This window comes from Colias philodice, chromosome 21 (assembly GCF_061535455.1).
Source record: "Colias philodice isolate Cphi_HAF_F1 chromosome 21, ilColPhil1 Martin Lab GWU primary, whole genome shotgun sequence".
Taxonomy (NCBI): domain Eukaryota; kingdom Metazoa; phylum Arthropoda; class Insecta; order Lepidoptera; family Pieridae; genus Colias; species Colias philodice.
The window spans coordinates 9862381-9875451 of NC_143106.1; the positions used below are offsets into that span (position 1 = coordinate 9862381).

The window sequence follows — 13071 nt, forward strand, 5'->3', positions numbered from 1 at the left end:
AGAAATCCTGAAAGATAACATCTATTTCTACATAAATCGCCAACAAAAGATCCACCATTCGTTCAAAATGAATTAATTTTTTCGCGCCGTACTCATATCGACCGTTTCCCATTGTTAGCAGCTTGAGACATGCATATATACGATATTTACAGACGTGTACAGTCAGCAAATTAGTGCCTGGGGAAAACTTGTACGTTTGTACAAGTTTTGTTCGTTGAAATTAGTTTAAGTTTAATTATCTTTGGATTATGCCAGGTTTTAGAGTGCTTCTGAATACATATATTTGTATGTTATGTTGTTAGTTGCAAGTTGCTCATTGTCTTTTACAGGTGCAATTAAGCAGGTTATTTGTGACAGTGAAAGCGCATTTTGATGACAAGGTTATGCTTAAGTGGTATTAAGGGTTTTTATTTCTGCTAACTGGTATTTAGAGTGTTGCGATAGAGATAGACTGTGTTCTATTACAGACAGAGCTATTATACAGGGTGTCCCACTATTGGTATACTAAGGCTTGTTATGGGTGTATACATAGAGTTTTAAGAATTCATCTATTTGAAAAAAAAAAATGCGTCTGGAATTTTATAAATATGTTTTAAGTACTCAGCGTATGCAAAACTATAACCTCCTTTGAGCTAAGTATACCAACAGTCGGACACCCTGTATATGTATACATACATACAATATCCAACCTTATTTCTTTTGTTTTATCCCCATGTCCTTGATACTCTGAACCAGTCAATATGATGACCATGACGATGATGATGATGATGATGATATCAATCAATCAATCAATCAATCAATCAATCAATCAATCAATCTGATATTTAGTCGGATATTAGTCGGATATTAACCGACGCCCTTGGTCAATAAGCTTAATAGACTTTATTCTTCAGTTAATAAAATATTCAATTTTTCTTTAGACGACTTATCTATCGAATAACTACTAATAGAAATTACACGCGAGAGGCTGGTTTAAATATTAGTTTCATATGTAATAAGAATGTACTGCGATTCTACACAGCTGGAACCGCATCTTCGATCAAAGTTACCAGTCTCTTGGTAACGACTAACGACGGTAAACTCTAGAAACAGCAGACTGGCTCATGTTTAGCGCACGTGCCACCTGACGCTGACTCTGGCCTTGTCGCAATAGGGTGACCGCTTGAGCAGCTTTATCACTTGTTGTGTCCATTTTCAGGTAGAATTCTTGTTTGTGATAAGGGTGGGTCAGGTAGATAACCTTTTATATGGGTCAGTAACCCTTAATTAGCACTACTGTAAACAAGCTTAAAAAGGGTGGTTACCGATCACAACATATTGTTGGTTTGTGTAAGCAAGAAACGTTACAATATTTTATATCATTTTGAAGCTAATACTATCAGCTTCAAGATATTACTAAAAAAAAAAATATTTTCGCGTTCAGTTTTTTTGCCAGTGACTTGCGACTGAAGGTGTGTCGCCTGAGTCGATTTTTTTGCTCACGAGTGTATATAAATTGAAACACAAATTTAACCAAACTCTTTACTCGAATCAAAACAACAATCAACAATCATAGAAGACAAGAGCAATACAAGACAAACTTAAAATGCACTCCTAGTTGATAGTGGATGGCATGATTGTTAAACTCATTTAGTATCTAAATTATTTTGTTTGTTTGCACACATACCTACACGTATTTTTTTGTTCCTCCTTTTTTTTCTGAGTGTGTGTGTTTGATTTAAGCAAAATAATATATAAAGTACGTACAAATGTATCTCAACCTAGATGATACACGGTAAAAAAATAATCTCCATGAATTAAATTTAATTTAATCTCAATTTGTTTGCTGTCGGTACACTTGAGTCAAGCATTACGTCAACTTGTATCCGACGCGTTAATAGATAAATCGTCGGTGCATTCGCCTCTATCCCACCTCTATGGAGAACACTTGTAGGGTTTTAATATATTATTATCCTTTAAGCTTCTATTGTTAAGAGGAGAGATTTTTTCTTTCTTTAAATTGTAATATAGAGTAAAGATTTGATTGAAGATTGATATTAGTTTGGTAAGCGACAACACGAAAACTAATCGACCGATTTTTTAAATTCTATTCCCAGGTGAAAGGCATATCTTTAGGTGCTAATATAGGCTATATTTCTGTCTCATCATGGGTCAATACTGCTGAAATTAGCATCTGCTGTAACAGTATGACAAAGGGAACAAAGAAAATCATTTTTTACGCACGAAAATAACCGAGTCTGTTTGTTATATTGTTAAATAATGTCACTAACCATTTAAAAGGTCCTACACCATCATTATATTGGAAATAGACGAGCTTTTTAGACATGATACTCTCAATTATTCTACAGGGTTAATAATTTTAATATAAATTTTCGGAAGTAACTTCATACAATACCTATATCTCTGTACTTCATTAAAATCTATCTATCCATTTTCGCCATGAAACCGAACATACATGCATTAATAACATTGGCAAGTATGGTACAGACTGATTAAGTTTTATCAAAGACTCAAAGTAACATGATCCGATTATACATAAATATCTCTGAGGAAAATGCAATATTGCACCAGCTATTATTGTACTTTTAAAAGCGGCTTAAGCTATCAACTTGCAGTGTTCATTCTTTTGAAAAGATTTCGGATCTTGCAGATTCGGAAGGAATTAAAAATAGTGCGGTAAGTAATTATTTATGGAGCCACTTTTGAAAATATTTTTAGATGCATAAATATATATTATTTTATAATATCGCTGAAAAACTAAATAATATTTTAAATTATATTTCATAAATCAGCTGATGTTGTAACACAAAAAAAATGTATAAGTTGAAAATTATTCTTGTATAAGTACATTTAAAGAACACATCGAGCAAGACCATGATATACCTAATATTATATCTATAGAGCTTCAAGGAAGTTACAAATGTTACAAAAATAGGAACAAATATTTATTTTGAGGTCAATGTTGTCAGCTAGTAACACACAAAAAATAGATATCGTATTTTCCCTCCAAACCATCAATTTACGCCGAAAAGTAAATCAGTTGACAGATTGCTATGCTCCATAATATAGCTGTAATAATATCGCCTACGTCATCATCAATCACTATACAAGGCACTTTCTTCATTTTACTCATAACTTCATAAGGATGCAAGGTTCAATAGCACCTGGCGGTTATAGGATGTAGAAAATTGAACTAGCATTCCAATTTTGCCGGGTTATATTTGCAGTTTGCGATTTTTCTAGAATTTCAATGTTCTAAAGTTTACACGAAGCGTGTCTTTCGCTTGTTCGGTCTGTTTTCATGTAATATTATTGTAAGATCTATTACGTTTTAACATGATTGTCATTATATAGTGTTATATTATATTCCGAAAGACATTTAATCCGTAAATTTATGAATTGTAACAATAATTAATGATATGGTAGCTTATTTTTCTGGTTTATATTAAACTAGCTTTTTACCCGCGGCTTCGCCCGCTTTGTCTAAAACCTATTAAATTATACAATAAAACCTTCCTCGAGAACCACTCTATCTATAAAAAAAACTGAATCAAAATCCGTTGCGTAGTTTTAAAGATTTAAGCATACATAGGGACAGCGACAGATAGCTACTTTATTTTATACTATGTAGTGAAGCAACTCGGGAAATAATTGCTCAACATTTACATAAATAACATAACAAAATACATAAGTAAGTAGTAAAGTTTTTGATATTTTATCACAACTTACCAATTTTACTTTTTGTAGTGCCGAAACACGTAGAAAGATGTACATAAATTTTTCCTCACGCGTCGTCTATAGAAATAAGAAAAAAAGAATTTTACCTACATTGGTTAGGTCTTTTAAAGCTTCTCTATATTGTAGTATTGTAGTGTTCAAAACACGATTCACTGTGAATATAAAGTGCTTTCACTGTTATATCAGCTAAAAATTTGGGTTTCACTAAATTGCTCTTACTCGTTATTGCGCGGATTTTATTCCGTTTTATTTATTCTAACGTTCAATTTAGGTGTTGCCGCTTTTTTAGTGTAAATAAATTTCGAATTTGATTATGATTACGCTAGTTTCACTTGTAAAGAAGAATAAAATTGTAAAAAAAAATAATAAAATAAATAATTGGGCTAGCGGGAATGTTATTGTTTATCATCATTGATTGATAGATTATATTAATTTAAAACACGTTAATAATAATGTTTAATAGAACAAAATAAAAATATAACATATAATATATATTTTTTTAATTTTAATACATACTTTTGCTTTTGATTTTATTACATACACTTCAGCATTGTATATGTATATTATGGGATGTAGTACACACAAAAACAATCACATATTTTACAAAAAAAAGCAACTGATCATTGAAGCTTCATAACACAAATCGATTATTAACTGCCGAGTAAATAGTGAATATAAAACTCGTATTTGCTGACGTCACGGCGTCTGTGACGTCATCAATATTCATAGGCCTACGTCATCAAATGTGGATGTTTACTGCCATACATCATTTTGACAGTTTTGCCCAGTCGTCTATATGTTGGTATTTGATTGGAGAATTATTAAACATATATTTATTTAACTAAACTTTGAATTGTCATAATCGATAATTAATAGTACCTAATTAGACCCCACAAATTCGGCAAATGCAAAAAAATGGCGCCAGAGACGATTGAATATCTTCCATAAAAATTAATGGGCTAATAATTATATGACCAAAGGCATAGCTTTAAAAAAAATAAAAAAAATAATGAGAAATGTTATTAAAAACTTTTTACTCTGTATTGTTTTTTTTTTTACTTTAGAAACCCGGGAACGGGCATTTCAAATTTCGAATTTGAAATAGATGTCTGCATTTTACTGTTCTTAATTCAAATTGTTTTCATGCAATTAAGTATGTTTTTAGTAAGGTTTTTAGAAGCACTGTTTAATTAATTGTTAAAATAAACAATAGTGTGATTTATTACTGACTGAAGCAAAAGAGAGTTATGTTTCTTGAATGTGTAAGTTTATATTTATAAATCATTTCTTGGTTTTTATATGTTATTAGATTTGTCAAATTCAACTCAAATTTCAAAACCTAGTGCTACAACAAAATCTATACAGTTTAATATTATAAAGCTGAAGAGTTTGTTTGTTTGTTTGAACGTGCTAATCTCAGGAACTACTGGTCCGATTTGAAAAATTCTTTCGGTGTTAGATAGCCCATTTATCGAAGAAGGCTATTATGATATTAATTATTATCATTACGCTAAGACCAACAGGAGCGGAACCGCGGGTGAAACCGCGAAACGCAGCTAGTGTAAGATATATTTGATGAAATAACATATTTTTTTAACAATTTGGCATTTTCTAATTTCCATAATTATCCTCTTACCTATTTACGTTCATAATTTGTAAACACAAAAGTTCGATTTTATTTACTTCCAATAATTGATCAAAAGGGCCTATAAAGTACTTAACTTGTTTCGCAGTTGAAACTTCTTTCAATGAAAATAAGTTTTTCAACCAAAAAATATTAATTGGCTTTTATGAATTGAATATAAATTCGATAAAATTGTGTAAATTATGTTTTCTTAAATGAGCAGTTTTGTTTACAGAAATAACAAATGGTGAGGTATATAATTACTTAGATATGATATACTACTTACGTGTAAAACATATACCTACTCTGTAAAAAACCTTTGTCTTATTTTACCGACAGCCAACAATTGAAAAAAATGGTATCTAATTATGAAATTAATATCGTAACCAATCTATTTATTTTATCATACGTTACAAAGTACATGAAAATATACATTTAGTACGTACCTATGTATATTATTTTTCTTTAAACATACATGGTACATAAACTGAAAATTATGCGTGGACACTCGCGATCCGATTATCCGAACCTCCAGCAATATGTTATATCGCTGTCCTAGTTCAACAGTAAGATATCTTAAAAAAAAACAAAATTGAGATAAGTTTTGTTTCATGTGAAAAATTCGCTCTTCTGTCTGGTTCAAAACTCAGATATTTGTAAAACGCAACCAAAGTGCCCAAATTTAAATGTCTCACTGGCATATTTTTAACGACCTTTAGTTCAAGAATCTGACATCTTAAGATATCTTACAAATTCAGGAAGATTTTTACTTTTCTTTTATTTCTACACAGAGACATCTTCAAATGTCCTTATATGGAATTATAAAAACATTTCTATGTTGAGACATCTAACTGCCAAAAAAAATTAAAATCAGCCAAAAAAACTGGTAAACCTTATACAGTCAATGAAATAGGTTACCAACAGATTTATGACTGGAAAAAACTGTCTAAAATGGTGAAAAATTTCAACTTAGACGAAAATGGTAAAAAAATTGTATGGGGTGACATCAAATGTATCCAAGTAAAAATATACCGGCCGAATTGATAACCTCGTCCTTTTTTTTGAAGGCGGTTAAAAAAAGAAGATCCATACAAATTTGGCTACAAAATCTTCGCTTCACAAAGTCGCTTTCTCTGTCCCTATCTCCCTTTGTATGCTTAAATCTTTAAAAGTTAAAACTACGCAACGGATTTTGATGCGGTTTTTTTTAATAGATAGAGTGATTCAAGAGGAAGGTTTTAGTATATAATTTATTAGGTTTTAGACAAAGCGGGCGAAGCCGCGGGCGGTAAGCTAGTAATAGTTAAACTGACTTGTGCAAAAATAATAATAAGATTTTAACTTATAATATGAGACTGATTTGTGCAATTAAGATACTAGGTATAATAAATAATACATTACAAGCAAACTATTTCTCAGTTTTTAATTAATTTTCCTATCCCGTTACCAAACATTTCCGCGGATTTAGTCGGACAACTTACATTCTCAAATATCGATGTACTGTAATACTGAGATATCTTAAAATTGTGTCGATCTCAGTGGATTTTCCATAAATTTGGAAGCTTGGTTGGATAAATCTTTAGTATTTCTTAAACAAAACAAAAAACAATAACTCTATGAGTTACAATATAAACTTAATTTTTAATAAACCATTTTAGAGACAACATTAAAAATACAAAACATGTTTTATTTAGTCTGAGTTCAATATAAGGTTATCTTACTATTAAAAGCCTTAAAACTAATATTCAAATTATTTTATTAATATTGAAATATAAATAACTCCGTAACACATTAAACCAAACTATAGTTTTAAAAAATCAACCACATTTCAATTAACAACGAGGGAATTAATGACACTAAAATCATAAAAGTATGAATAACTCAAAACATACTTTGTTCAAAATATCTTACTGTTGAACTAGGGCAGCGATATTATCGGCAAACAAAATATGGAAGCACACGTTATTCTAACAAAATACTTGAATATACTCTAGTGTTTTAATAAAATGTCAATAAAATAGAACAAACATTAACATGTGTATATAATGTATCTTTTATATTTTAAAGGTAATGATGTTTTTCTATTTATTTCTTGGTTAAGCTTTTATATGATACTAGCGGTCCGCCCCAACTTCGCCCGTGGTACATATTTACGTTTTCTCTACATAAGAACCATCCTCGTACTTCAAGGAATATAATAAAAAAAGAATTATCGAAATCGGTTCAGCCGTTCTCGAGTTATGCGCTTACCAATACATTTTGCGATTCATTTTTATATATAAGATTATAATATTGGTTACAAATAACGTTAAAATATAAAGATCATTAACTAAAACAAGTGAAATAATAAACTAAATGGAATACATATATCCAAACTCAAACATTTATTTATTCAATTAGACTTCTTCTAGAAGCACTTTTAAAACGTCATTACATATTTTTAACATTTACCACTGATTCGGAAAGCAGTATCTACGGAAAAGAACCGGCAATAAACTCCATAGTTGCTCGTTTAAATAATGTCAGTTTTACAATTTAATTTTACAAAATAAATATCATAATAAACTTATACCTAATAATAAACTTATAACTTACATAATTATATAAACTAGCGGTCCGCCCCGGCTTCACCCGTGGTACATATGAAAAATAGATGTTGGCCGATTCTCAGACGTACCCGATAGGCACAGAAAATTTCATGAGAATCGGTCCACCCGTTTCGGAGGATTATGCAGACTAACATTGTGACACGAGAATTTTATATATAAGATAAGAAGATAACCCAAAGGAATTGTTAAACTCAAAATACTTATAAAATTTTACAGCTTTTGCTAAACACGCTCACTTTATTTCATATACTACTAGCACACACATACTCTGTACACATAAAGAACGTTCTAGAACGTGAAGCTTAATATAAAAATATGTTCTAACGGCCATATTTCTTTCAGATCCTGTCTTGATATTCAGCTGTCGAGCAAGGGTCGGTAAGTACGTTATCTATGCTTGCACCCTCTTTTACGAACAAAGGCTAAATTCTTTAATATTAATTTTACTCTACAAGCTTTTGAAACTCAGCAGTTTTTGGAATATTAAAGAATGGTAGAATATTTAGCAACAGGATTAGATACGCAGTTTTTTGAGGTTATTAAAAGTTTTGTAAGTTTACTTTTTAGTAATTTTACAGTTACATTACTCGCTGTTATCTTTGAATCTATACTAATATTATAAAACTGAAGAGTTTGTTTATTTTAACGCGCTAATCTCAGGAAGTACTGGTCCGATTTGAAAAATTATTCGGTGTTAGATAACCCATTTTTCTAGGAAGGCTATAGGCTATGTATCGTCACGCTAACACCAACAGGAGCGGAGCAATGCGGGTGAAACCGCGGAGCACAGCTAGTCTATTATAATACGAAACTTGTTATTAGATATTAGAACATTCTAGAAACGTAAAATATTATATTAAATGATAAATACTATAATGGAATTCAATTTCAAACAATTGTGTAGACTAAACCTATTTCTGAAGCGCTTTTGAATTCTATTAATTAGTAATTAGAAACCCCAGGAGATACAGAAGTTGGTCATACGATTAAAATACAATTTAATTAATGTATTTTGTCATTATTTATTTTTTGGGTCATCAAATAATTATATTATTATTACTAGCTTTCCGCCCGCGGCTTCACCCGCATTTTCAAAGAAAAACCCGCATAGTTCCCGTTCCTGTGGGATTTCCGGGATAAAACCTATCCCATGTGTTAATCCAAGTTACCTTCTATATGTGTGCTAAATTTCGTTGTAATCGGTTCAGTAGTATTTGCGTAAAAGAGTAACAAGCACACACATACATATCCTCACAAACACGCATTTATAATATTATAGTAGGACTAGCGGTCCGCCCCGGCTTCGCCCGTGGTTCATATGAAAAATAGATGTTGGCCGATTCTCAGACTTACCCGATATGCACAGAAAATTTCATGAGAATCGGTCCACCCGTTTCGGAGGAGTATGCAGACTAACATTGTGACACGAGAATTTTATATATAAGACTAGCGGTCCGCCCCGGCTTCGCCCGTGGTACATATGAAAAATAGATGTTGGCCGATTCTCAGACCTACCCGATATGCACAGAAAATTTCATGAGAATCGGTCCACCCGTTTCGGAGGAGTATGCAGACTAACATTGTGACACGAGAATTTTATATATAAGATATTAAAGACTTAAAATATTATTCCCTAATAGTTTAGCGTGGAATCACTACATAGTAGGTATAAAACAAAGTCTCAAAGTCTTCTCTGTCCCTATGTCCCTTTGTATGCTTAAATCTTTAAAACTACGCAACGGATTTTGATGCGGTTTTTTTTAATAGAGTGATTCAAGAGGAAGGTTTTAGTATATAATTTATTAGGTTTTAGACAAAGCGGGCGAAGCCGCGGGCGGTAAGCTAGTGCATTCATAAATAAAAAGAACCATTACATTAAAACAGGAAAATATAAAAACACATAAAGCTCAGGTATTTGAATAATGTTGTCAGCTAAGAAAATTACGTACGAGCTAGATGCATCAAGATGGCGGCCAAGGATTTATTATCACGACTCGACAAAAAAATTTTCGTTCTTTGTCCTAAAGTTTATACTATTATTTTCCAGTTAGTTATGCACAAAAACGAAAAGAAAATACCTTTTTTCGGTATAAAGTTTGCTTTTGTGATAGTTATAATAATAATACTAATTTTTCAATTTTTTCATAAATTTTAATTTTTTAAAAAGACCGCGCGGTGAGAGTGGGATATTAACGTTTACACTGTGCCGCTAGATGGCACCCGAGTGGTAAACAACCATCAGGTATTATTTACAAGCCCAGAATAACTTAAAATGTCGTCACGAAAGTGCAAATACGATGCTGATGCATTTTGTTTTATATGTGGTCAATTTATTAAAGTTCGAGACGTGAAATATGAACTAAAGACATCTCACGTTCTCTGTGAAGCCTATGAAGCATATTTTGACTGTCCTGTACGGAATCAAGATAAGCCATGGGCTCCACATGTTGCTTGTAGATATTGTAAAAGGTGTTTGGAAGGAAAGGCAAATTCCAATTACAAATTTTAAGGCCATGGGCTGCAGGATGTCATTAAAAGTACATATGCTGCATGCTCATTTGGATAAATTTAAAAACAATATGGGAGCCTATTCCGAAGAGCAAAGAGAACGTTTCCATCAGGACATCATGAATTTTGAACAACGCTATCAAGGCCAATACAATGAAAACATGATGGGCGACTATATTTGGGGTTTATAGAGAGAAAGTAGCTATGAACATAAAAGAAAAAGTAAAAGTGTGCACTTTTAAGTTATTTTAAAACTTAATAAAAATAATAAACATTTTTATTTCAATAGTTTTATTTTCAATAAAAAAATTAAAATCCGAGATTTTTAAAAATTTCCTTCAATCAGTCTTCTAAGCACAAAAGCAAAGTTTTTCATGCCATATATTTTTTTTCCGTCTAATTACGACCTAAACTACGAAATTTAATGCTTTGCAATCAAAGTCAAATTTCATGGTGACCCGTTGTTATCTATGGTAAAAAGAATAATTTTTCTCTATGGTACTGAAAATAGTTTTATAATATAAATTCAGCCGGCAATTTCTTTTTTATTATTAATATTATATTTTATATGAGACTTAGTTCAATATTTTTAAAATACATAAAGGAAGGTAATTTATGTGTTTTATTATTTAAAATGAAACTATGAATTAATTATTTTAAAGAATTATAATTAGACATCGGATTATATGCATTTGCATATTTGCATATGCAAATGCATAAATCGCTCTAATTACGGCGTTAGTGCATATTTTAGCCTTTTTCCCCAATCGTGCATATTTCGTTAAGTAGCGGGAATTTTTTACTGGTCGACTAACCTTTATTAGCCAATCAGAACGCTCAGCGAGTAAACAAACCCTATTTTAGCCATATTTTAGCATGGTAAAATGGGCTCCATTTTAAGTAAATTTTGAACCAATCAAAATAGGGCTAGATTACCCTTTTGGGGCTAAAAACTTAAAACACGGGTTGAATACCAAAAAAGGGCTTAGTTTAGCTCGAAATGGTCTAAGGTGGCAACACTAGGATTGCGGGTGACAAATGTCACAAATTTGCGCTCGAAAATTTGGTAAAAATGCTTAATTGTATATTGGCAAAAAAACTATACTTAATTACAAGAAAATTTCACTGTTTTTGTACAATCTATAATTTAAATATATAAAAATAATGAATCTTTTTTGATTTGTGTAATGTGCATATTTTAGGCATATCAGTCGTTTTTAGTGCATATTTCGGCCTTTTTTAGTGCATATTTGCATGCATATTTTAGCATTTTGTTAGTGCATATAATCCGATGTCTAATTATAATTATGACGAGCTGACTCAGCGTGCTGGGCCAGCGACCCTTCGAACTCACACAAAAAATTAATAAAAATCGGTCAAGCGAAGGAGGTATTTCGTTACAAACACTTTGATTTGAAAATTAATTTTAATTATTAAGAATTACATACTTATTATAGATACCACCACAGATACTATAATACTACTAGCTGTGCCCCAAGGTTTTACCCGCATTGTTCCGCTCTTATTGGTCTTAGCGTGATGAGTATAGTATTTTATATATATCTGTGATGCCTTCCTCGATAAATGGACTATCTAACTGTAAAAATAATTTTAAATTTAGTGCGTTCAAACAAGGAAACAAAAAGACTCTTCAGCTTTATAATTCTACCTATAACTATACCTACTTATACACAGTTGAATATACAATTTCCATATGAAAATATACTTGGCTACAAATCAATTAAATTAGCAATTAATAACTATTATTTGCAAACATTTGCTAAAATGTTTGTTTGAAGTTGTTTGTGGAACATTAGTTGATTAGTATTCTATAACATGTTCGTTCATTTATCTTAATTTGATTGACATGTTTGGATGTTATAAATATTGAAAAAACTAGCCTTCCACCCGCGGCTTTGCTCGCTTTGTCTAAATCCTAATAAATTGTATACTAAACTCACTGGCGACAATCACTCTACCTATTAAAAGAAACTGCATCAAAATCCCTTGCGTAGTTTTAAAGATTTAAGCATACATATATGGACAGACAGACAGCGACTTTGTTTTAAACGTTATAAATATAAACATTTTTATTATACAATTGTATTTGATATATGTATTGTATATATTATAGCAGGGGAGCCCAAGGGTATATCGGGATTAACTCGAGCGAAGCAAAAAGTATGGGGTACCAATGTTAAGCTTTTTTTTATTTTCTGTTCTGTATAAGGGCCACCCACACGACGCAAATCGATAGACATACATAATATTACATACTACGAGTAGATGCATAGCTTTTTGTTCAAGAACACGTTTCAAATCTATCAATATCTAACATGATTCCGTAGTTTTATTTGGATTTTTATATTTTTGAAAGGTAGACGCTTTCATTAACACCAACGGGAAACCAGTCTTAAAACTTTGGTCTTCCCATCATTGGAAGAAAAAAGAAACCATCTAGGTATTCCAACACACACGAACACAACAATAAAGTCAAGAAGAACTTACGATACTCGACTAAATTCACATTTATTATCATGGGTTTGCTTATTGTAAACATGACACTCGAAAAATTGGCTGTGTAAAAATTAT

The 13071-nt window shown here is 31.4% G+C and overlaps 1 protein-coding gene across 3 annotated transcripts in view; it reads left to right on the top strand.

The window, feature by feature from the left end:
- LOC149479140 (uncharacterized protein CG3556) overlaps positions 1-13071 on the top strand; it is a 78655-nt gene that overhangs the window by 15758 nt on the left and 49826 nt on the right. The window contains exon 2 of one of the 3 annotated variants that reach the window (XM_089708849.1): positions 8314-8349. The exons of 1 other annotated variant lie outside the window; for it this stretch is intronic. The gene's annotated coding sequence lies outside the window, so the exon portion shown is untranslated. The remainder of the gene's footprint in view (positions 1-8313; positions 8350-13071) is intronic. One more of the 3 variants, XM_089708850.1, reaches the window with a different exon arrangement.